The following is a 25,255-nucleotide window of genomic DNA, read 5'->3' on the forward strand; positions in this document are numbered from 1 at the left end:
AGGTTGAATGAGCCCAAATAATTGTCCATTTTTGGGGCTCATCATCACCCCCCTACTGAAAGTGTTGCTCATCCTCTGAGCAACCAATCTCTCTCCTCATCTTTGATGGCCCTGGTGGCCTCCTTGGCTAAAATCTCGGCCGATTTCTCCTTTGGCTTCCCTCTTTTCAAACTTCCCGTAGAAACAGTTCCCTGTCTTCCTGTAGAAACAGTCTGCTAACAGTTCTCTGTCTTCCTGTAGAAACAGTCTGCTAACAGTTCTCTGTCTTCCTGTAGAAACCAATTTCTTCTGATTTTGCTTGCTTGGCTGGGGGTGCCTTCCCCTTGAACTGTGCTGTGGCTGTCTTGGGTGTGTCCCTACTTGTTTTTTCTGACCAGTTTTCTGTATCCTTACTTGGCTCTAGCTACTACACTTCAATTTCAATTGGCGGAACACTGATTCAGACGTGCGCTCTAATTTTATGATACAAAGATTGATCCCAAATCAGGACCTTTCTGTTTCCTTGGGAACAATGTATGTGGATTTGCACTTAATTTTAGCAATCATAAAGTATAAAGCGAGCTATTGTATCTAACCCAGCTTCCTTGTAGTAAGCTGCAAGTTGATCCTGGATGTCATGCCAGGATCCATCAAGAAAAGCTAAATCCATCAAAAATGCAGCCTGGTCAAGAGCCACCTGAGCAGGTGCCTTCCCCTTTTGAATATCCTCACGCCTTCCCTCATCTGTAACTCTTTCTCTCATGTATTCAATTTGTTCGTCTCCCCAGTCTGCAATTTTAGCAACTTCCTCATATCTGCAGCCTATTGTCCACCACGGTAATTTTAATGCTACTTTGGCAACATCCTTAGCTTCAAGCTTACGACCAATTTTCAGAAAAAAAGCTCTGCATTAAACACAAATGGCCGACCAAATCCAGGAAAGTGCTTCTTATTCACGTAAAGCTCTCCTATCACCAATGCAGAAACCTGGTCGCCTCTTTCCAAATGACCCAATGCAATATGCTCAAATACATCTGGAAACAATGCAACCTTCTTTGTCAAATAAACATCAAGATTTCCAATTTTAGATTCAGCTACATCCCCTTGTTTATACAATTTCTTGCCAGCATCTCCTGAAGCAGCATAGAGGCTATTTGCTGCGTCCTCATAGCCATTCCAATCTTCTTCTACCAGAATCCTATGAATATATTGATCCACATGCAAGACTTCAAGAGCTTCATTTTCAATTTGAAATCAGTGGCTTACAGTCTTAGCTAAACGTGACACACCATACTTCTGAACTCATACAACGGGCATCTCCATGCCTTCTGGACTGGTTGGCCATCTTAGAAGAGCTGTGAAAGCACCTGATTGGTCTTCTGACAGTGGTATTGCAAGAGGAATTATACCCCGTCTAGCGTAAGGAGGGACAAATTTTTCACCCTTGGCCATATGATAATTGTCCATCTTTCTTCAAGCTCCAAACTTGATGAAGAACCTTAGGCTTCTCTGCTCTGGAAGTCTCTGCTGCACTTTCCTGTAGAAGACCCCACCCGTTTCCTGTAGAGTGTGATTCTGCCTTTGAGTGAGCCCGATGCACGAGTGAAATTCGAGAACAGGTAGGAAACTCAGCGGAGGACGATAGGTTTAGCACTTCCATGAGACTTTGGACGCAGAGGATGCATACTTCAGCTAAGAATGTCACAAATGCAAATTAATCAGCGGATGGTGAGAGTCAGCCAAGCAATTTTTTTAATTACGGCATGATTTGTGGTGAGGGAGTGAAGTGGCCAAGTGTACGTGGCCACATGCAACTAGAAGTTCTGTTCCTGAACTCTGTGTTTTCCCCCTGTAATCACTGCCGTGAATTGAACTGAAGTTTAAACAACCAACACTCCTTGTTGCTTTAATTTTCACGTGAGTCAGCTATCCACGTGTATTGCGTGACTTCCAGCTGAGTGCTAGAGAAGACAATCGGTTGAGCCTTGCTAATCCGTGGCTTAATTCCACCATTCCATCAATTCATGTAGTTTTCAAATTAAATTTATGCAATAGAAGAATGAGATCAGTCACATACCTCGAAGTTGAATGGCTGCCGTGAGCTTTTTGCTGCTGCCTGCTCTGTTTCTGCTGCTGCATGCTTAGTTTTTCTGATTGCATGTGGCTTGGCTGTTAATCCTTGATTGCTTTTCCTTGTGCAGGTGTCCTCTGGCTGGATCTGAGCTGCATGCAATTGTTTCCACGTTCAGATCTGCACCTTCAAGCTGCTGCTGCTGCAATGTCACAAAACCAGAACTTGTTTTCGCCATTGCTCTCAAACGGTAAACCGGATTGATCTGAAACTCGGTGAGCATGTTCCTATCATCATTATGCATCTCCCATAGCAAAATCGTGATCAATGGATGCACGGATTTCGAGAAAAATGGAAAATGGCTGAAGATTTCAGAGCTCGATTTCTCATAAACCGTGCATCAGAATCGGCTGAAACTGCTTGGGTAGGTTACCATCACTCACATGCATATCCCCATGAAACAGGTTTTTAAACGGATGCACGGATATGGAGAAAATGCAAAAATGGCTGATGGTGATGGAGGCTGATTTCTTGGAAACCGTGCACCGGAATTGCATGGAACTGCTCAGGCATGTTTCCATCAACCTTGTACAATTCCCCATAAAACGGTTTGTCAAATGGATGCATGGTTTTCAAGTTATGGCAAAAACAAATTTTGTTCTATGTCTTTTTGCTTCAAGGCTTTTTGCAATTGGTTTGCATGGAAGGGAAAACTGAGCTTGGGCTGTGATGCAGGTATGGAGATAATGGAGGATGAGTTGGAAGATTGCATGAGGGCTTTTGAACCCTTGAGGAAGCTACAATGTTAGCCAAACCACTTTTTGGAATCCATGTCTAGCTTCCCACAATTTCTATAGGAAGTTCCTGTAGAAGCACAATGAGAAGCGCAATGAGGTGGAAAAAATGATGGAGAAAGGCAAGGGATGGACACACAAGTGCTTGTAGGCCTAATCAACAGATTCTCACCATCAGATTCCATTTTAGACTTAAATTTGGTTCGTCCAAAGGTTCTACAGGATGTTTCCTGTAGAAATACAGAGCTTCCTGTAGAAGGCACAAGAAAGATTCCTTTAACCTTGATTTGAGTGCTCCTCCTGTCATGAAACGTCCTTCTTGCAACCTGCAATTAGCCAATGGAATTAGTTTTATTTTTCTTTTTCTTTTTCTCTTTTTTTTTTTTTTTGAAAAACAACTAGGGCGCCTCATGGAGGTTTTCACCCTAATTGCCTGCCCTGAGCGCCTCCAAGGGAGGTTTTCACCCAGAGATCTTATTGCCTTTTTATTTTCTCTTCTTTCCAACCCATTGACCGCCTCATGGAAGTTTTCAATCAATGAGCCAATCTAAGGCGCCTCCAAGGAGGTTTTCACCTTAGATTTTTATTTTTCTCTTATTTTCATTTTTTTCTTTTTTTTTTCCTACCCTACCCTACTTGAAAAACAAAATCATTTTCAAGTATAAGAATACTTCCAATGGAGCCATGTGCACATCGAGATTAGAGACAAAATGATGTGGAGGCTCGAAATGCATGCTTGGATAGGTATCCAGATCTCAGAGACCAAATGATCTGACCTTGAAGGGATCAAACATAGCTGAGGAAGAGAGTACTGCTGCAACTTAGTGACTATCTGGAACCATGTCTCAATATAGCTTTGATATCCTTGGTCCTTTTGCTGATCTGGATCATTCTTCATGTCACCTTCTATCATGATTTTCTCATCTTCCTCTTTTTGCTGATCTTTCTCTTGAATACATGGAATATTTGATGGTAACCATGAGGGATCTCTCTCAATCTCTGATTTTGATCTCTTCTCTTCATCAAGTGTAGCCCATGGTTCTTTGATCTCCTCTTTTGAATCTTCTTTTGCTGGATGCGGTCCTTCAATGCTTGCAATATAGTCTCTGCTTTGCAACACTCTTCCTGAGCTATGGTGAAGATCATTGAGCTCAAGAGGAGTTGTTTGCATATGTTGTGCCTCAGATTTGCAATGGGGTTGAGCTGCTCCATTGTATGGTTTTGGAAATGGTACGGGTAGTTGAGTGGAGGTGTGAAATTGAGATGGAGATGGATGGCATTGTGGTTGGGTAGGCATTTGGGGTTGCCTCGGTGGAGGAGGAGGCGATGGTTGTGGATGAGCAGGTGGTGGAGGAAAATGAGCGGGATGAGAGTTGTACTGGGGCCTCCACCCCTGATAAGGTACATTCCACTGAGGCTGTGGCTGAGCATAAGAGTGAAATGAATGAGCAACTGGTTGGGCATAATATGGATCTGTGAAGGAACAAGGAGGAGGTGTGAACCAGGAAGGATGAGCAGGGGGACCCCAAGAAGGTATGAAAGTGGCTTGGTAGGGGTCATAATAGGTCTCGGGTGTCCCTTGCAGTTCCTGCTGGTAAGATCTAGGTCCATATGGCCTCCTTTGGTTCATATAACGGAGTGATTCAGTGGCTTCTTTGGTTCTCTGATATGCAACTTTAATTCCAGGCAAGGAAGGGCACTGATCCGTAGGATGGTATTCTTCACAGATGAAACACACTTCTAGGGAGTGCATTGGACATTCGTTCCTAGGATGCTTTCTAGTGCACCTAGGACAAAAGATGACCAAAGCCCTCTTGGCTTCCTCTTGCTTCTTTTGGATCCGCAAGGTATCCAGTTGCATGGCAAGAAACTGCCTCATATCACTCTTGAAATCTTTGATCTGATTTTCAAATTCATCTTTGGACAAGATGTTGCTCCCAACATCTCTACTTGTAGCCATTTGCTCCAGAGGAATGTTTTCTTCTTCTTCTCCCCTAGAGGTTCTTTAAATATGCCTTGATGTCCACCCAGGGGTTCTTTAATCACAGCCATCGAAGAAGAGATAACGTTGGCTGTGTGAAGCAGTGGGGGGTTGTTCAATCATTTTTCTAAATTATCTCTACTCCTACAAGGCATGAAATGAAATCTTTTTGGTTGATTTTTTCTTTTTTCTACCTCTACCTACAAAATTGAAATAGATTGAACTGCAACTAACTATCTTGCTAAAATGAAAATGCGGAATTGAAATGAAAGCAGGAAAGGACTAATCTATTTTGCTCAAATGAAATTGCAGGAATGGAAATGCTAGTCTACGCTTGCAGAATTGAAATGCTAAGCTACGCTTGCAGAATTGAAATTGCAGAATTGAAATGCTAATCTATGCTTGCGGAATTGAAATGTTAATCTATGAAAGCGGGAAATGATAATCTACTTTTGCATAAACGAAATTGCATAATGGAAACGAAATAAACTACTTAGAAGAAGATTGTAGTGGAAAATAGAAGAAAAGCGACAATCACCAATACTCTGACGCTTCCCCGGCAAAGGCGCCAAAAAGATGGTGGGCTCTAGTATTGTAGCAATAATGCTACAACTCCTGGAGCTCCCTTCTTTAATTTTATCAACCCGGTAGTTCGTAACAAACTTGGAAGCGACGGTGCTGTATGCACAAGTACTAGCTCTTGCCGCAGCTGTCACTTGGTCAGCTGGCACAAGTCCGCTAGGGGCTCAAGCCAACTTCTATGAGCTCTTAGAAGAAACTTTTTAACTGATGGACGAAAGCTAACTCAAAGGAAGCTAATCTACTTGCGAAAAGAAACTGAAAGCCAAAAAGAAACACAAACCCTAGCAAACCCTAATTCTACCAACTAGTCCTACTGATGCGAAAATGAGAATGCAAACTACGAAAAGAGATGCCATTACTTCTAGGAAGGTAAAATGCATGTGTCTAAGTTATTACTATCTGAAGAAAACATCTTTTTTGTATTTTTGCTTAAGTTGTTGAAATTATCATGCATGTGCTTCTAACTAGTTTTCCACTGTGCAGGGATGGATCAAGGGATGAAATGCTTTGGGAAAGGTTGGGATGGTACAGAGAGGGTCTAAGGGATCCCTAACATTCTTTCTGAGAGTTTCACAAAGTCTGGATGCCATGCAACCGTGTTTATGAACTTCTACAGGAAGTCTGCAGGGGTTTCTACAGGAAGTTTTGTAAGTCTTCTACAGGATGTTCTGTAATTCTTCTACAGGATGTTTCGAAATGGGATTTCGGAGCATGGATGGAGGGAAAAATATGGAGGAATGAGTATGGAGGTGAAATAGGGATGTGAAGAGGTCTAAGGCTCGGTGGATGAGGCTAAGGAGCGATTGGATTTGTTCAAGGGAGAGTGAAGCAATGTTGCACAAAAATTAGGGTTTTGGGCAAACGTGAAGCAAGGGTTCTAAGTAGAGGGTGGAGCAGGTAGGTTGGATGGAGTATGTGCAGGTAAGGAAGGGTAATAGGTACTCTGCAAGTGGTTTTCCAAATTGAACAAACAAAGACATGCAAAAAACAAAGATCTAGTTATGCTACCCTAATATGATCTAGCGAACAGTAATAAGAATGGACAGCAACTTTATTTGCAAGGAGACCATGTATATTAACTATGAAATGAAGCATTCAAAGCTCTGAACATGTAACCAACTTCTGCAAATGAAAACCAAACACTAATGATTGCATGGTAAAGCAAAGTCAGTGTTTTTGTGGGCAGCAAAGTCATCCTAGTCACAGCTCCTGATCCCACTAAGGGAGAGGTGAAACCACAGATGTTTGTTGGCCCTTTTCTTGAAGCTTTTTCTGTTAACAACCTATCAAATAAATCTGAGCATGAAAATCTATTTTACTCATCAAAAAAAAAAACTAAATAACAAAACAAGATTTAGATCTAAATAGCAAATTTTATTCTAAGAATGCAGCAAAGACACATAAAGATAATCAAAGGAGGTATTGGGCGCTTGAGATGGGCCCAACCCCAAGAGCTGTAGCCTCCTAAGAAAGATTTAGAGCTGGTGCAAAGCTGGATTCATCTTTATTGATCAAGAAATGAAGAGTTACATCAAAACTGTCCACAAGAAGAACTTGAACATGAGCTGAAAGCAAAGCTAGTCTATTGCATAAAAATCGAATTACAAAATGACTGCAACAAAGCTATGAAATGACTAACTACTAGCTACTATCTACTGGCTAACTAGCTAACCAAATTGACTAACTGAAATGAGGTCTTAAGCCCTCTTATTTATACAATTTGAGGACCCAACAGTCCTCCTAAAATTTAGGGACTTGGCTGCCCAAGACTTGTAGTTAACAGCAGTCCTACTTGACTTGCTTGGCTGCCCTTGTGCTCATTGATTTGGTGGCCTTTGAACTCCGAGCTGATGATGGAGAATTCGAGGTAAGGGCCCATAAATGAGGGGGACACCTTCCTACAAATCCTCTAGCTTGTTCTCCCACGAATTTGGCTGCCAAGTGCTCATTAAGACCTTCAATTTTGTCTCCAAGTGGACCAAAAAGGCTACACAAAGCACCCATTAGACTTGTTGGCATAATGACTAACCAAATTCACTCTATTAACATAAAAATAATCAAAAACATGCAATAAAATAATGAGAATGGTGGATTAAGTCAAATTAGGAGGTTGAATGAGCCCAAATAATTGTCCATTTTTGGGGCTCATCATCACCCCCCTACTGAAAGTGTTGCTCATCCTCTGAGCAACCAATCTCTCTCCTCATCTTTGATGGCCCTGGTGGCCTCCTTGGCTAAAATCTCGGCCGATTTCTCCTTTGGCTTCCCTCTTTTCAAACTTCCCGTAGAAACAGTTCCCTGTCTTCCTGTAGAAACAGTCTGCTAACAGTTCTCTGTCTTCCTGTAGAAACAGTCTGCTAACAGTTCTCTGTCTTCCTGTAGAAACCAATTTCTTCTGATTTTGCTTGCTTGGCTGGGGGTGCCTTCCCCTTGAACTGTGCTGTGGCTGTCTTGGGTGTGTCCCTACTTGTTTTTTCTGACCAGTTTTCTGTATCCTTACTTGGCTCTAGCTACTACACTTCAATTTCAATTGGCGGAACACTGATTCAGACGTGCGCTCTAATTTTATGATACAAAGATTGATCCCAAATCAGGACCTTTCTGTTTCCTTGGGAACAATGTATGTGGATTTGCACTTAATTTTAGCAATCATAAAGTATAAAGCGAGCTATTGTATCTAACCCAGCTTCCTTGTAGTAAGCTGCAAGTTGATCCTGGATGTCATGCCAGGATCCATCAAGAAAAGCTAAATCCATCAAAAATGCAGCCTGGTCAAGAGCCACCTGAGCAGGTGCCTTCCCCTTTTGAATATCCTCACGCCTTCCCTCATCTGTAACTCTTTCTCTCATGTATTCAATTTGTTCGTCTCCCCAGTCTGCAATTTTAGCAACTTCCTCATATCTGCAGCCTATTGTCCACCACGGTAATTTTAATGCTACTTTGGCAACATCCTTAGCTTCAAGCTTACGACCAATTTTCAGAAAAAAAGCTCTGCATTAAACACAAATGGCCGACCAAATCCAGGAAAGTGCTTCTTATTCACGTAAAGCTCTCCTATCACCAATGCAGAAACCTGGTCGCCTCTTTCCAAATGACCCAATGCAATATGCTCAAATACATCTGGAAACAATGCAACCTTCTTTGTCAAATAAACATCAAGATTTCCAATTTTAGATTCAGCTACATCCCCTTGTTTATACAATTTCTTGCCAGCATCTCCTGAAGCAGCATAGAGGCTATTTGCTGCGTCCTCATAGCCATTCCAATCTTCTTCTACCAGAATCCTATGAATATATTGATCCACATGCAAGACTTCAAGAGCTTCATTTTCAATTTGAAATCAGTGGCTTACAGTCTTAGCTAAACGTGACACACCATACTTCTGAACTCGTACAACGGGCATCTCCATGCCTTCTGGACTGGTTGGCCATCTTAGAAGAGCTGTGAAAGCACCTGATTGGTCTTCTGACAGTGGTATTGCAAGAGGAATTATACCCCGTCTAGCGTAAGGAGGGACAAATTTTTCACCCTTGGCCATATGATAATTGTCCATCTTTCTTCAAGCTCCAAACTTGATGAAGAACCTTAGGCTTCTCTGCTCTGGAAGTCTCTGCTGCACTTTCCTGTAGAAGACCCCACCCGTTTCCTGTAGAGTGTGATTCTGCCTTTGAGTGAGCCCGATGCACGAGTGAAATTCGAGAACAGGTAGGAAACTCAGCGGAGGACGATAGGTTTAGCACTTCCATGAGACTTTGGACGCAGAGGATGCATACTTCAGCTAAGAATGTCACAAATGCAAATTAATCAGCGGATGGTGAGAGTCAGCCAAGCAATTTTTTTAATTACGGCATGATTTGTGGTGAGGGAGTGAAGTGGCCAAGTGTACGTGGCCACATGCAACTAGAAGTTCTGTTCCTGAACTCTGTGTTTTCCCCCTGTAATCACTGCCGTGAATTGAACTGAAGTTTAAACAACCAACACTCCTTGTTGCTTTAATTTTCACGTGAGTCAGCTATCCACGTGTATTGCGTGACTTCCAGCTGAGTGCTAGAGAAGACAATCGGTTGAGCCTTGCTAATCCGTGGCTTAATTCCACCATTCCATCAATTCATGTAGTTTTCAAATTAAATTTATGCAATAGAAGAATGAGATCAGTCACATACCTCGAAGTTGAATGGCTGCCGTGAGCTTTTTGCTGCTGCCTGCTCTGTTTCTGCTGCTGCATGCTTAGTTTTTCTGATTGCATGTGGCTTGGCTGTTAATCCTTGATTGCTTTTCCTTGTGCAGGTGTCCTCTGGCTGGATCTGAGCTGCATGCAATTGTTTCCACGTTCAGATCTGCACCTTCAAGCTGCTGCTGCTGCAATGTCACAAAACCAGAACTTGTTTTCGCCATTGCTCTCAAACGGTAAACCGGATTGATCTGAAACTCGGTGAGCATGTTCCTATCATCATTATGCATCTCCCATAGCAAAATCGTGATCAATGGATGCACGGATTTCGAGAAAAATGGAAAATGGCTGAAGATTTCAGAGCTCGATTTCTCATAAACCGTGCATCAGAATCGGCTGAAACTGCTTGGGTAGGTTACCATCACTCACATGCATATCCCCATGAAACAGGTTTTTAAACGGATGCACGGATATGGAGAAAATGCAAAAATGGCTGATGGTGATGGAGGCTGATTTCTTGGAAACCGTGCACCGGAATTGCATGGAACTGCTCAGGCATGTTTCCATCAACCTTGTACAATTCCCCATAAAACGGTTTGTCAAATGGATGCATGGTTTTCAAGTTATGGCAAAAACAAATTTTGTTCTATGTCTTTTTGCTTCAAGGCTTTTTGCAATTGGTTTGCATGGAAGGGAAAACTGAGCTTGGGCTGTGATGCAGGTATGGAGATAATGGAGGATGAGTTGGAAGATTGCATGAGGGCTTTTGAACCCTTGAGGAAGCTACAATGTTAGCCAAACCACTTTTTGGAATCCATGTCTAGCTTCCCACAATTTCTATAGGAAGTTCCTGTAGAAGCACAATGAGAAGCGCAATGAGGTGGAAAAAATGATGGAGAAAGGCAAGGGATGGACACACAAGTGCTTGTAGGCCTAATCAACAGATTCTCACCATCAGATTCCATTTTAGACTTAAATTTGGTTCGTCCAAAGGTTCTACAGGATGTTTCCTGTAGAAATACAGAGCTTCCTGTAGAAGGCACAAGAAAGATTCCTTTAACCTTGATTTGAGTGCTCCTCCTGTCATGAAACGTCCTTCTTGCAACCTGCAATTAGCCAATGGAATTAGTTTTATTTTTCTTTTTCTTTTTCTCTTTTTTTTTTTTTTTGAAAAACAACTAGGGCGCCTCATGGAGGTTTTCACCCTAATTGCCTGCCCTGAGCGCCTCCAAGGGAGGTTTTCACCCAGAGATCTTATTGCCTTTTTATTTTCTCTTCTTTCCAACCCATTGACCGCCTCATGGAAGTTTTCAATCAATGAGCCAATCTAAGGCGCCTCCAAGGAGGTTTTCACCTTAGATTTTTATTTTTCTCTTATTTTCATTTTTTTCTTTTTTTTTTCCTACCCTACCCTACTTGAAAAACAAAATCATTTTCAAGTATAAGAATACTTCCAATGGAGCCATGTGCACATCGAGATTAGAGACAAAATGATGTGGAGGCTCGAAATGCATGCTTGGATAGGTATCCAGATCTCAGAGACCAAATGATCTGACCTTGAAGGGATCAAACATAGCTGAGGAAGAGAGTACTGCTGCAACTTAGTGACTATCTGGAACCATGTCTCAATATAGCTTTGATATCCTTGGTCCTTTTGCTGATCTGGATCATTCTTCATGTCACCTTCTATCATGATTTTCTCATCTTCCTCTTTTTGCTGATCTTTCTCTTGAATACATGGAATATTTGATGGTAACCATGAGGGATCTCTCTCAATCTCTGATTTTGATCTCTTCTCTTCATCAAGTGTAGCCCATGGTTCTTTGATCTCCTCTTTTGAATCTTCTTTTGCTGGATGCGGTCCTTCAATGCTTGCAATATAGTCTCTGCTTTGCAACACTCTTCCTGAGCTATGGTGAAGATCATTGAGCTCAAGAGGAGTTGTTTGCATATGTTGTGCCTCAGATTTGCAATGGGGTTGAGCTGCTCCATTGTATGGTTTTGGAAATGGTACGGGTAGTTGAGTGGAGGTGTGAAATTGAGATGGAGATGGATGGCATTGTGGTTGGGTAGGCATTTGGGGTTGCCTCGGTGGAGGAGGAGGCGATGGTTGTGGATGAGCAGGTGGTGGAGGAAAATGAGCGGGATGAGAGTTGTACTGGGGCCTCCACCCCTGATAAGGTACATTCCACTGAGGCTGTGGCTGAGCATAAGAGTGAAATGAATGAGCAACTGGTTGGGCATAATATGGATCTGTGAAGGAACAAGGAGGAGGTGTGAACCAGGAAGGATGAGCAGGGGGACCCCAAGAAGGTATGAAAGTGGCTTGGTAGGGGTCATAATAGGTCTCGGGTGTCCCTTGCAGTTCCTGCTGGTAAGATCTAGGTCCATATGGCCTCCTTTGGTTCATATAACGGAGTGATTCAGTGGCTTCTTTGGTTCTCTGATATGCAACTTTAATTCCAGGCAAGGAAGGGCACTGATCCGTAGGATGGTATTCTTCACAGATGAAACACACTTCTAGGGAGTGCATTGGACATTCGTTCCTAGGATGCTTTCTAGTGCACCTAGGACAAAAGATGACCAAAGCCCTCTTGGCTTCCTCTTGCTTCTTTTGGATCCGCAAGGTATCCAGTTGCATGGCAAGAAACTGCCTCATATCACTCTTGAAATCTTTGATCTGATTTTCAAATTCATCTTTGGACAAGATGTTGCTCCCAACATCTCTACTTGTAGCCATTTGCTCCAGAGGAATGTTTTCTTCTTCTTCTCCCCTAGAGGTTCTTTAAATATGCCTTGATGTCCACCCAGGGGTTCTTTAATCACAGCCATCGAAGAAGAGATAACGTTGGCTGTGTGAAGCAGTGGGGGGTTGTTCAATCATTTTTCTAAATTATCTCTACTCCTACAAGGCATGAAATGAAATCTTTTTGGTTGATTTTTTCTTTTTTCTACCTCTACCTACAAAATTGAAATAGATTGAACTGCAACTAACTATCTTGCTAAAATGAAAATGCGGAATTGAAATGAAAGCAGGAAAGGACTAATCTATTTTGCTCAAATGAAATTGCAGGAATGGAAATGCTAGTCTACGCTTGCAGAATTGAAATGCTAAGCTACGCTTGCAGAATTGAAATTGCAGAATTGAAATGCTAATCTATGCTTGCGGAATTGAAATGTTAATCTATGAAAGCGGGAAATGATAATCTACTTTTGCATAAACGAAATTGCATAATGGAAACGAAATAAACTACTTAGAAGAAGATTGTAGTGGAAAATAGAAGAAAAGCGACAATCACCAATACTCTGACGCTTCCCCGGCAAAGGCGCCAAAAAGATGGTGGGCTCTAGTATTGTAGCAATAATGCTACAACTCCTGGAGCTCCCTTCTTTAATTTTATCAACCCGGTAGTTCGTAACAAACTTGGAAGCGACGGTGCTGTATGCACAAGTACTAGCTCTTGCCGCAGCTGTCACTTGGTCAGCTGGCACAAGTCCGCTAGGGGCTCAAGCCAACTTCTATGAGCTCTTAGAAGAAACTTTTTAACTGATGGACGAAAGCTAACTCAAAGGAAGCTAATCTACTTGCGAAAAGAAACTGAAAGCCAAAAAGAAACACAAACCCTAGCAAACCCTAATTCTACCAACTAGTCCTACTGATGCGAAAATGAGAATGCAAACTACGAAAAGAGATGCCATTACTTCTAGGAAGGTAAAATGCATGTGTCTAAGTTATTACTATCTGAAGAAAACATCTTTTTTGTATTTTTGCTTAAGTTGTTGAAATTATCATGCATGTGCTTCTAACTAGTTTTCCACTGTGCAGGGATGGATCAAGGGATGAAATGCTTTGGGAAAGGTTGGGATGGTACAGAGAGGGTCTAAGGGATCCCTAACATTCTTTCTGAGAGTTTCACAAAGTCTGGATGCCATGCAACCGTGTTTATGAACTTCTACAGGAAGTCTGCAGGGGTTTCTACAGGAAGTTTTGTAAGTCTTCTACAGGATGTTCTGTAATTCTTCTACAGGATGTTTCGAAATGGGATTTCGGAGCATGGATGGAGGGAAAAATATGGAGGAATGAGTATGGAGGTGAAATAGGGATGTGAAGAGGTCTAAGGCTCGGTGGATGAGGCTAAGGAGCGATTGGATTTGTTCAAGGGAGAGTGAAGCAATGTTGCACAAAAATTAGGGTTTTGGGCAAACGTGAAGCAAGGGTTCTAAGTAGAGGGTGGAGCAGGTAGGTTGGATGGAGTATGTGCAGGTAAGGAAGGGTAATAGGTACTCTGCAAGTGGTTTTCCAAATTGAACAAACAAAGACATGCAAAAAACAAAGATCTAGTTATGCTACCCTAATATGATCTAGCGAACAGTAATAAGAATGGACAGCAACTTTATTTGCAAGGAGACCATGTATATTAACTATGAAATGAAGCATTCAAAGCTCTGAACATGTAACCAACTTCTGCAAATGAAAACCAAACACTAATGATTGCATGGTAAAGCAAAGTCAGTGTTTTTGTGGGCAGCAAAGTCATCCTAGTCACAGCTCCTGATCCCACTAAGGGAGAGGTGAAACCACAGATGTTTGTTGGCCCTTTTCTTGAAGCTTTTTCTGTTAACAACCTATCAAATAAATCTGAGCATGAAAATCTATTTTACTCATCAAAAAAAAAAACTAAATAACAAAACAAGATTTAGATCTAAATAGCAAATTTTATTCTAAGAATGCAGCAAAGACACATAAAGATAATCAAAGGAGGTATTGGGCGCTTGAGATGGGCCCAACCCCAAGAGCTGTAGCCTCCTAAGAAAGATTTAGAGCTGGTGCAAAGCTGGATTCATCTTTATTGATCAAGAAATGAAGAGTTACATCAAAACTGTCCACAAGAAGAACTTGAACATGAGCTGAAAGCAAAGCTAGTCTATTGCATAAAAATCGAATTACAAAATGACTGCAACAAAGCTATGAAATGACTAACTACTAGCTACTATCTACTGGCTAACTAGCTAACCAAATTGACTAACTGAAATGAGGTCTTAAGCCCTCTTATTTATACAATTTGAGGACCCAACAGTCCTCCTAAAATTTAGGGACTTGGCTGCCCAAGACTTGTAGTTAACAGCAGTCCTACTTGACTTGCTTGGCTGCCCTTGTGCTCATTGATTTGGTGGCCTTTGAACTCCGAGCTGATGATGGAGAATTCGAGGTAAGGGCCCATAAATGAGGGGGACACCTTCCTACAAATCCTCTAGCTTGTTCTCCCACGAATTTGGCTGCCAAGTGCTCATTAAGACCTTCAATTTTGTCTCCAAGTGGACCAAAAAGGCTACACAAAGCACCCATTAGACTTGTTGGCATAATGACTAACCAAATTCACTCTATTAACATAAAAATAATCAAAAACATGCAATAAAATAATGAGAATGGTGGATTAAGTCAAATTAGGAGGTTGAATGAGCCCAAATAATTGTCCATTTTTGGGGCTCATCATCACCCCCCTACTGAAAGTGTTGCTCATCCTCTGAGCAACCAATCTCTCTCCTCATCTTTGATGGCCCTGGTGGCCTCCTTGGCTAAAATCTCGGCCGATTTCTCCTTTGGCTTCCCTCTTTTCAAACTTCCCGTAGAAACAGTTCCCTGTCTTCCTGTAGAAACAGTCTGCTAACAGTTCTCTGTCTTCCTGTAGAAACAGTCTGCTAACAGTTCTCTGTCTTCCTGTAGAAACCAATTTCTTCTGATTTTGCTTGCTTGGCTGGGGGTGCCTTCCCCTTGAACTGTGCTGTGGCTGTCTTGGGTGTGTCCCTACTTGTTTTTTCTGACCAGTTTTCTGTATCCTTACTTGGCTCTAGCTACTACACTTCAATTTCAATTGGCGGAACACTGATTCAGACGTGCGCTCTAATTTTATGATACAAAGATTGATCCCAAATCAGGACCTTTCTGTTTCCTTGGGAACAATGTATGTGGATTTGCACTTAATTTTAGCAATCATAAAGTATAAAGCGAGCTATTGTATCTAACCCAGCTTCCTTGTAGTAAGCTGCAAGTTGATCCTGGATGTCATGCCAGGATCCATCAAGAAAAGCTAAATCCATCAAAAATGCAGCCTGGTCAAGAGCCACCTGAGCAGGTGCCTTCCCCTTTTGAATATCCTCACGCCTTCCCTCATCTGTAACTCTTTCTCTCATGTATTCAATTTGTTCGTCTCCCCAGTCTGCAATTTTAGCAACTTCCTCATATCTGCAGCCTATTGTCCACCACGGTAATTTTAATGCTACTTTGGCAACATCCTTAGCTTCAAGCTTACGACCAATTTTCAGAAAAAAAGCTCTGCATTAAACACAAATGGCCGACCAAATCCAGGAAAGTGCTTCTTATTCACGTAAAGCTCTCCTATCACCAATGCAGAAACCTGGTCGCCTCTTTCCAAATGACCCAATGCAATATGCTCAAATACATCTGGAAACAATGCAACCTTCTTTGTCAAATAAACATCAAGATTTCCAATTTTAGATTCAGCTACATCCCCTTGTTTATACAATTTCTTGCCAGCATCTCCTGAAGCAGCATAGAGGCTATTTGCTGCGTCCTCATAGCCATTCCAATCTTCTTCTACCAGAATCCTATGAATATATTGATCCACATGCAAGACTTCAAGAGCTTCATTTTCAATTTGAAATCAGTGGCTTACAGTCTTAGCTAAACGTGACACACCATACTTCTGAACTCGTACAACGGGCATCTCCATGCCTTCTGGACTGGTTGGCCATCTTAGAAGAGCTGTGAAAGCACCTGATTGGTCTTCTGACAGTGGTATTGCAAGAGGAATTATACCCCGTCTAGCGTAAGGAGGGACAAATTTTTCACCCTTGGCCATATGATAATTGTCCATCTTTCTTCAAGCTCCAAACTTGATGAAGAACCTTAGGCTTCTCTGCTCTGGAAGTCTCTGCTGCACTTTCCTGTAGAAGACCCCACCCGTTTCCTGTAGAGTGTGATTCTGCCTTTGAGTGAGCCCGATGCACGAGTGAAATTCGAGAACAGGTAGGAAACTCAGCGGAGGACGATAGGTTTAGCACTTCCATGAGACTTTGGACGCAGAGGATGCATACTTCAGCTAAGAATGTCACAAATGCAAATTAATCAGCGGATGGTGAGAGTCAGCCAAGCAATTTTTTTAATTACGGCATGATTTGTGGTGAGGGAGTGAAGTGGCCAAGTGTACGTGGCCACATGCAACTAGAAGTTCTGTTCCTGAACTCTGTGTTTTCCCCCTGTAATCACTGCCGTGAATTGAACTGAAGTTTAAACAACCAACACTCCTTGTTGCTTTAATTTTCACGTGAGTCAGCTATCCACGTGTATTGCGTGACTTCCAGCTGAGTGCTAGAGAAGACAATCGGTTGAGCCTTGCTAATCCGTGGCTTAATTCCACCATTCCATCAATTCATGTAGTTTTCAAATTAAATTTATGCAATAGAAGAATGAGATCAGTCACATACCTCGAAGTTGAATGGCTGCCGTGAGCTTTTTGCTGCTGCCTGCTCTGTTTCTGCTGCTGCATGCTTAGTTTTTCTGATTGCATGTGGCTTGGCTGTTAATCCTTGATTGCTTTTCCTTGTGCAGGTGTCCTCTGGCTGGATCTGAGCTGCATGCAATTGTTTACACGTTCAGATCTGCACCTTCAAGCTGCTGCTGCTGCAATGTCACAAAACCAGAACTTGTTTTCGCCATTGCTCTCAAACGGTAAACCGGATTGATCTGAAACTCGGTAATCATGTTCCTATCATCATTATGCATCTCCCATAGCAAAATCGTGATCAATGGATGCACGGATTTCGAGAAAAATGGAAAATGGCTGAAGATTTCAGAGCTCGATTTCTCATAAACCGTGCATCAGAATCGGCTGAAACTGCTTGGGTAGGTTACCATCACTCACATGCATATCCCCATGAAACAGGTTTTTAAACGGATGCACGGATATGGAGAAAATGCAAAAATGGCTGATGGTGATGGAGGCTGATTTCTTGGAAACCGTGCACCGGAATTGCATGGAACTGCTCAGGCATGTTTCCATCAACCTTGTACAATTCCCCATAAAACGGTTTGTCAAATGGATGCATGGTTTTCAAGTTATGGCAAAAACAAATTTTGTTCTATGTCTTTTTGCTTCAAGGCTTTTTGCAATTGGTTTGCATGGAAGGGAAAACTGAGCTTGGGCTGTGATGCAGGTATGGAGATAATGGAGGATGAGTTGGAAGATTGCATGAGGGCTTTTGAACCCTTGAGGAAGCTACAATGTTAGCCAAACCACTTTTTGGAATCCATGTCTAGCTTCCCACAATTTCTATAGGAAGTTCCTGTAGAAGCACAATGAGAAGCGCAATGAGGTGGAAAAAATGATGGAGAAAGGCAAGGGATGGACACACAAGTGCTTGTAGGCCTAATCAACAGATTCTCACCATCAGATTCCATTTTAGACTTAAATTTGGTTCGTCCAAAGGTTCTACAGGATGTTTCCTGTAGAAATACAGAGCTTCCTGTAGAAGGCACAAGAAAGATTCCTTTAACCTTGATTTGAGTGCTCCTCCTGTCATGAAACGTCCTTCTTGCAACCTGCAATTAGCCAATGGAATTAGTTTTATTTTTCTTTTTCTTTTTCTCTTTTTTTTTTTTTTTGAAAAACAACTAGGGCGCCTCATGGAGGTTTTCACCCTAATTGCCTGCCCTGAGCGCCTCCAAGGGAGGTTTTCACCCAGAGATCTTATTGCCTTTTTATTTTCTCTTCTTTCCAACCCATTGACCGCCTCATGGAAGTTTTCAATCAATGAGCCAATCTAAGGCGCCTCCAAGGAGGTTTTCACCTTAGATTTTTATTTTTCTCTTATTTTCATTTTTTTCTTTTTTTTTTCCTACCCTACCCTACTTGAAAAACAAAATCATTTTCAAGTATAAGAATACTTCCAATGGAGCCATGTGCACATCGAGATTAGAGACAAAATGATGTGGAGGCTCGAAATGCATGCTTGGATAGGTATCCAGATCTCAGAGACCAAATGATCTGACCTTGAAGGGATCAAACATAGCTGAGGAAGAGAGTACTGCTGCAACTTAGTGACTATCTGGAACCATGTCTCAATATAGCTTTGATATCCTTGGTCCTTTTGCTGATCTGGATCATTCTTCATGTCACCTTCTATCATGATTTTCTCATCTTCCTCTTTTTGCTGATCTTTCTCTTGAATACATGGAATATTTGATGGTAACCATGAGGGATCTCTCTCAATCTCTGATTTTGATCTCTTCTCTTCATCAAGTGTAGCCCATGGTTCTTTGATCTCCTCTTTTGAATCTTCTTTTGCTGGATGCGGTCCTTCAATGCTTGCAATATAGTCTCTGCTTTGCAACACTCTTCCTGAGCTATGGTGAAGATCATTGAGCTCAAGAGGAGTTGTTTGCATATGTTGTGCCTCAGATTTGCAATGGGGTTGAGCTGCTCCATTGTATGGTTTTGGAAATGGTACGGGTAGTTGAGTGGAGGTGTGAAATTGAGATGGAGATGGATGGCATTGTGGTTGGGTAGGCATTTGGGGTTGCCTCGGTGGAGGAGGAGGCGATGGTTGTGGATGAGCAGGTGGTGGAGGAAAATGAGCGGGATGAGAGTTGTACTGGGGCCTCCACCCCTGATAAGGTACATTCCACTGAGGCTGTGGCTGAGCATAAGAGTGAAATGAATGAGCAACTGGTTGGGCATAATATGGATCTGTGAAGGAACAAGGAGGAGGTGTGAACCAGGAAGGATGAGCAGGGGGACCCCAAGAAGGTATGAAAGTGGCTTGGTAGGGGTCATAATAGGTCTCGGGTGTCCCTTGCAGTTCCTGCTGGTAAGATCTAGGTCCATATGGCCTCCTTTGGTTCATATAACGGAGTGATTCAGTGGCTTCTTTGGTTCTCTGATATGCAACTTTAATTCCAGGCAAGGAAGGGCACTGATCCGTAGGATGGTATTCTTCACAGATGAAACACACTTCTAGGGAGTGCATTGGACATTCGTTCCTAGGATGCTTTCTAGTGCACCTAGGACAAAAGATGACCAAAGCCCTCTTGGCTTCCTCTTGCTTCTTTTGGATCCGCAAGGTATCCAGTTGCATGGCAAGAAACTGCCTCATATCACTCTTGAAATCTTTGATCTGATTTTCAAATTCATCTTTGGACAAGATGTTGCTCCCAACATCTCTACTTGTAGCCATTTGCTCCAGAGGAATGTTTTCTTCTTCTTCTCCCCTAGAGGTTCTTTAAATATGCCTTGATGTCCACCCAGGGGTTCTTTAATCACAGCCATCGAAGAAGAGATAACGTTGGCTGTGTGAAGCAGTGGGGGGTTGTTCAATCATTTTTCTAACTTATCTCTACTCCTACAAGGCATGAAATGAAATCTTTTTGGTTGATTTTTTCTTTTTTCTACCTCTACCTACAAAATTGAAATAGATTGAACTGCAACTAACTATCTTGCTAAAATGAAAATGCGGAATTGAAATGAAAGCAGGAAAGGACTAATCTATTTTGCTCAAATGAAATTGCAGGAATGGAAATGCTAGTCTACGCTTGCAGAATTGAAATGCTAATCTACGCTTGCAGAATTGAAATTGCGGAATTGAAATGCTAATCTACGCTTGCGGAATTGAAATGTTAATCTATGAAAGCGGGAAATGCTAATCTACTTTTGCATAAACGAAATTGCATAATGGAAACGAAATAAACTACTTAGAAGAAGATTGTAGTGGAAAATAGAAGAAAAGCGACAATCACCAATACTCTGACGCTTCCCCGGCAACGGCGCCAAAAAGATGGTGGGCTCCAGTATTGTAGCAATAATGCTACAACTCCTGGAGCTCCCTTCTTTAATTTTATCAACCCGGTAGTTCGTAACAAACTTGGAAGCGACGGTGCTGTATGCACAAGTACTAGCTCTTGCCGCAGCTGTCACTTGGTCAGCTGGCACAAGTCCGCTAGGGGCTCAAGCCAACTTCTATGAGCTCTTAGAAGAAGCTTTTTAACTGATGGACGAAAGCTAACTCAAAGGAAGCTAATCTACTTGCGAAAAGAAACTGAAAGCCAAAAAGAAACACAAACCCTAGCAAACCCTAATTCTACCAACTAGTCCTACTGATGCAAAAATGAGAATGCAAACTACGAAAAGAGATGCCATTACTTCTAGGAAGGTAAAATGCATGTGTCTAAGTTATTACTATCTGAAGAAAACATCTTTTGTATTTTTGCTTAAGTTGTTGAAATTATCATGCATGTGCTTCTAACTAGTTTTCCACTGTGCAGGGATGGATCAAGGGATGAAATGCTTTGGGAAAGGTTGGGATGGTACAGAGAGGGTCTAAGGGATCCCTAACATTCTTTCTGAGAGTTTCACAAAGTCTGGATGCCATGCAACCGTGTTTATGAACTTCTACAGGAAGTCTGCAGGGGTTTCTACAGGAAGTTGTGTAAGTCTTCTACAGGATGTTCTGTAATTCTTCTACAGGATGTTTCGAAATGGGATTTCGGAGCATGGATGGAGGGAAAAATATGGAGGAATGAGTATGGAGGTGAAATAGGGATGTGAAGAGGTCTAAGGCTCGGTGGATGAGGCTAAGGAGCGATTGGATTTGTTCAAGGGAGAGTGAAGCAATGTTGCACAAAAATTAGGGTTTTGGGCAAACGTGAAGCAAGGGTTCTAAGTAGAGGGTGGAGCAGGTAGGTTGGATGGAGTATGTGCAGGTAAGGAAGGGTAATAGGTACTCTGCAAGTGGTTTTCCAAATTGAACAAACAAAGACATGCAAAAAACAAAGATCTAGTTATGCTACCCTAATATGATCTAGCGAACAGTAATAAGAATGGACAACAACTTTATTTGCAAGGAGACCATGTATATTAACTATGAAATGAAGCATTCAAAGCTCTGAACATGTAACCAACTTCTGCAAATGAAAACCAAACACTAATGATTGCATGGTAAAGCAAAGTCAGTGTTTTTGTGGGCAGCAAAGTCATCCTAGTCACAGCTCCTGATCCCACTAAGGGAGAGGTGAAACCACAGATGTTTGTTGGCCCTTTTCTTGAAGCTTTTTCTGTTAACAACCTATCAAATAAATCTGAGCATGAAAATCTATTTTACTCATCAAAAAAACAAACTAAATAACAAAACAAGATTTAGATCTAAATAGCAAATTTTATTCTAAGAATGCAGCAAAGACACATAAAGATAATCAAAGGAGGTATTGGGCGCTTGAGATGGGCCCAACCCCAAGAGCTGTAGCCTCCTAAGAAAGATTTAGAGCTGGTGCAAAGCTGGATTCATCTTTATTGATCAAGAATTGAAGAGTTACATCAAAACTGTCCACAAGAAGAACTTGAACATGAGCTGAAAGCAAAGCTAGTCTATTGCATAAAAATCGAATTACAAAATGACTGCAACAAAGCTATGAAATGACTAACTACTAGCTACTATCTACTGGCTAACTAGCTAACCAAATTGACTAACTGAAATGAGGTCTTAAGCCCTCTTATTTATACAATTTGAGGACCCAACAGTCCTCCTAAAATTTAGGGACTTGGCTGCCCAAGACTTGTAGTTAACAACAGTCCTACTTGACTTGCTTGGCTGCCCTTGTGCTCATTGATTTGGTGGCCTTTGAACTCCGAGCTGATGGTGGAGAATTCGAGGCAAGGGCCCATAAATGAGGGGGACACCTTCCTACAAATCCTCTAGCTTGTTCTCCCACGAATTTGGCTGCCAAGAGCTCATTAAGACCTTCAATTTTGTCTCCAAGTGGACCAAAAGGGCTACACAAAGCACCCATTAGACTTGTTGGCATAATGACTAACCAAATTCACTCTATTAACATAAAAATAATCAAAAACATGCAATAAACTAATGAGAATGGTGGATTAAGTCAAATTAGGAGGTTGAATGAGCCCAAATAATTGTCCATTTTTGGGGCTCATCATATATCTGTATATCATTGTAAATATTGTATAGAGCTAGATTTATAAAGCTCCATAGACAGTATGATTATTTGTTCGGTGAAGAAAATGTGTATGTGTGTATATGTGGTTATTATTGTAAATACCGTAATAATTTGTGTTATAAAGCTCCAGTAAACAATATGTTTGTCATGTTTTAGCACATGGTCATTGTAAATAGATAAAATGAGCTACGCTATAAATCTCCATGGGAAGTATGTTTTGTTTTCATTGGTCTTGTTAGTTATAGGTGTCATTGAACATCGATGACAGTGTTCCCCCGGGGGGGGGGGGGTTCTGTAACAACCCTAGTTAAAAAATCCATGTAAAAATATATAAGGCCACGCTCATGGGACACATATTCCAAGATGAATGGTGGGAAAAACATCCTAGTGGGTGTTCATTTCAGTTATTGTGGCTAAAGGAAATTGGCAAAGGCAATGGATAAGGCTTTAGAAACGCAAAATGGCATTTTTGGCACATTTATTTATGAAAATAAAAGAAAATTAGGAGAAAAGGAAGGTGAAAGGTCACAGGTTGCATGTGAGGAGGAAAATGAAGACAATAGAGGCCTCATTAATAAAAAGGCTTATGAGGATCAGTTCATGCACTTTTTGTCAGTTCAGTTTTGGAGCTCTCTCATTATTCTCTCTCTCTCTCTCTCATACTCTTGGACACTTAGAGTTTTCTTGCAGCAACTCTTGGAGGAGTGTGGCATACTTGGAATTTGGAGTAAGAAGTCAAAGAGGAAGCAAAGATCAAGCAAGGAAGAGCATAATCAAGTAGCTACAGTAGGATTCTTTGTAGATATCAATTTTCATGTGTGTTTTCCTTGCTAGATTTGGCATGCATGGTATTACATGCAGTTCTTTTGATGTTATGGCATGGTTTTTCCAGGTATGATAGTGTTTTCAGCCTAGCCTTGCCATTTTCGAATAGCCATGGTATGATGGGGTTCTTATGTTTTGGTTGAGCTGGATTATCAAATGGATTCTACGCTGACTGAGGTGGATTTTCAAAAGAAATAACACATGGCCTAGTGATCCTTGGATCAGAATATGGATTGTGGTAAAGCCACTAGCCTAGTGACCCCTGAACCAGAATGTGGGTTGCGGTAAATCCACTAGTCTAGTGACCCTTGAACCAAACTGTGGGTTGCGGTAAAGCCAGGTATTGTGTGCCTCAGTGGGCCTAGGAATCCTCGGTTGGTGAATGGAGGGATATACGGTAAAGCCTAGAGGTGGGTGCTCTCCATCAGGCCTAGTAATCCTGGGATGGGATATGCGATAAAGCTTAGAGAGTGGGTCTCGGTTTAGGGCCTAGCGATCCGGTGTGGATTACGGTAAATCATGAGAGACTAGGACACATGAAAATTCCTCATGGTGTAGGTGGAAAAATCAGTGACATCCATGCTTGTTTTGGCCATGTGATCTGGTGGAGATCATGGTAAATCATGTTATCACATGTTTATTGTGTTGGCCTAGTGATCCAGTGTGGATTGCAGTAAATCCTGGTTTCTATTAATGAGGGTGAGGTGGTGTAGCCTATGGATGCCCTGGTTGGTTCATTTGGTTTGAGTCCCACATTCATGCTTGGAATATGGCAGGTGGGTGATTGGATGAAGAGAGATTTGGCTTAGTCAATCTATGGTTGGGTGGAACGTGGTAATCCCATACTGGGTTGGATTTTGCATTCATTAATAAGAGGTTCTTTCCTTGGTATCTTATGTGTAAATTTACTGGTTTATATGTGGATTATATGGTTGTTGTTTCTTTGGTATTTTTGTTGCTATTATGTTGGTTATGAACATGTACTATGATTGTGGCTAGGTTTGGCTCATATCATGTTTTTACTTGTAAATGAGTAAACAATGTATCTATGGCCTAATGGATAAAACTGTAGCTAATGTGTTGAGGCATCAATGCTTCATATTGAATCTTAGATAAGTATGAGACCCCTATGCTTAGATCTATTGTTTAAACTTGTAGATTACATATTTGTGACATGTTTGACAAAATTCCTGTCATGGCTAGTAGGGGTCGAGTCAAGTCCTTGTTCAACTAATTTCATTTTTATCATTATTCGATTGTTATCTTTCAGTTCTAAAGGTGTCATTTAGTTCTGGACAGTGACCTGGTCTCTGGGCCTGAAAAATGGCTTAAATCTCGGAGACGCGGGCACAACATTGGGCAGAAAAGTCCCTGGAAGTAGGCATACCCAAGTTGTGGGAACGTCCAGAGCCCCCTGGACGCATGCATGCCCATATCAAGGGAGCGTCTGGGAGTTTAATGGTCTAAAAACTCAGTGGGACCTAGGGGCTGGTTACCTGAGAGGTTGGGATGGTTCCTGGGAGTCATGTTGCTGATGTGGAAGGTTTGTATGGTGTGTTTCCATTGGTTCCACTTCCTTAAGGTGACTTAGGAGATTGAATGATATCATAGTAACTTCTCGTCACATGTTCACCCCAATTGGCTGGTTACTTGGGTAGATATGGGAGGAGGGTGTTACAACTACAGTTTTACATGGTTTCAAATGGAAATTGAATAAATACAAAAAAACTTTTTTTTTCAATTGTTCATCATATGTATAGAACCAACTTTGGGATTGGTGTAAAGAAATCAAAATTTGTATAGATACTGTTCGATCTCGAATTTA

The 25,255-nt window shown here is 41.7% G+C and overlaps 3 pseudogenes; all 3 read right to left on the reverse strand.

The window, feature by feature from the left end:
* Nucleotides 1-383: 383 nt before the first annotated feature.
* LOC149220632 (protein IN CHLOROPLAST ATPASE BIOGENESIS, chloroplastic pseudogene) lies at nucleotides 384-1,446 on the reverse strand (annotated as a pseudogene).
* A 6,451-nt stretch (nucleotides 1,447-7,897) lies between these two features.
* On the reverse strand, nucleotides 7,898-8,960 carry LOC149220633 (protein IN CHLOROPLAST ATPASE BIOGENESIS, chloroplastic pseudogene; annotated as a pseudogene).
* A 6,451-nt stretch (nucleotides 8,961-15,411) lies between these two features.
* LOC149220634 (protein IN CHLOROPLAST ATPASE BIOGENESIS, chloroplastic pseudogene) lies at nucleotides 15,412-16,474 on the reverse strand (annotated as a pseudogene).
* Between the last annotated feature and the right edge of the window lie 8,781 nt (nucleotides 16,475-25,255).

Source organism: Pinus tabuliformis, chromosome Q (genome assembly GCF_031772625.1).
Source record: "Pinus tabuliformis cultivar Carrire ecotype Pingquan chromosome Q, CPIR1, whole genome shotgun sequence".
Lineage (NCBI taxonomy): Eukaryota > Viridiplantae > Streptophyta > Pinopsida > Pinales > Pinaceae > Pinus > Pinus tabuliformis.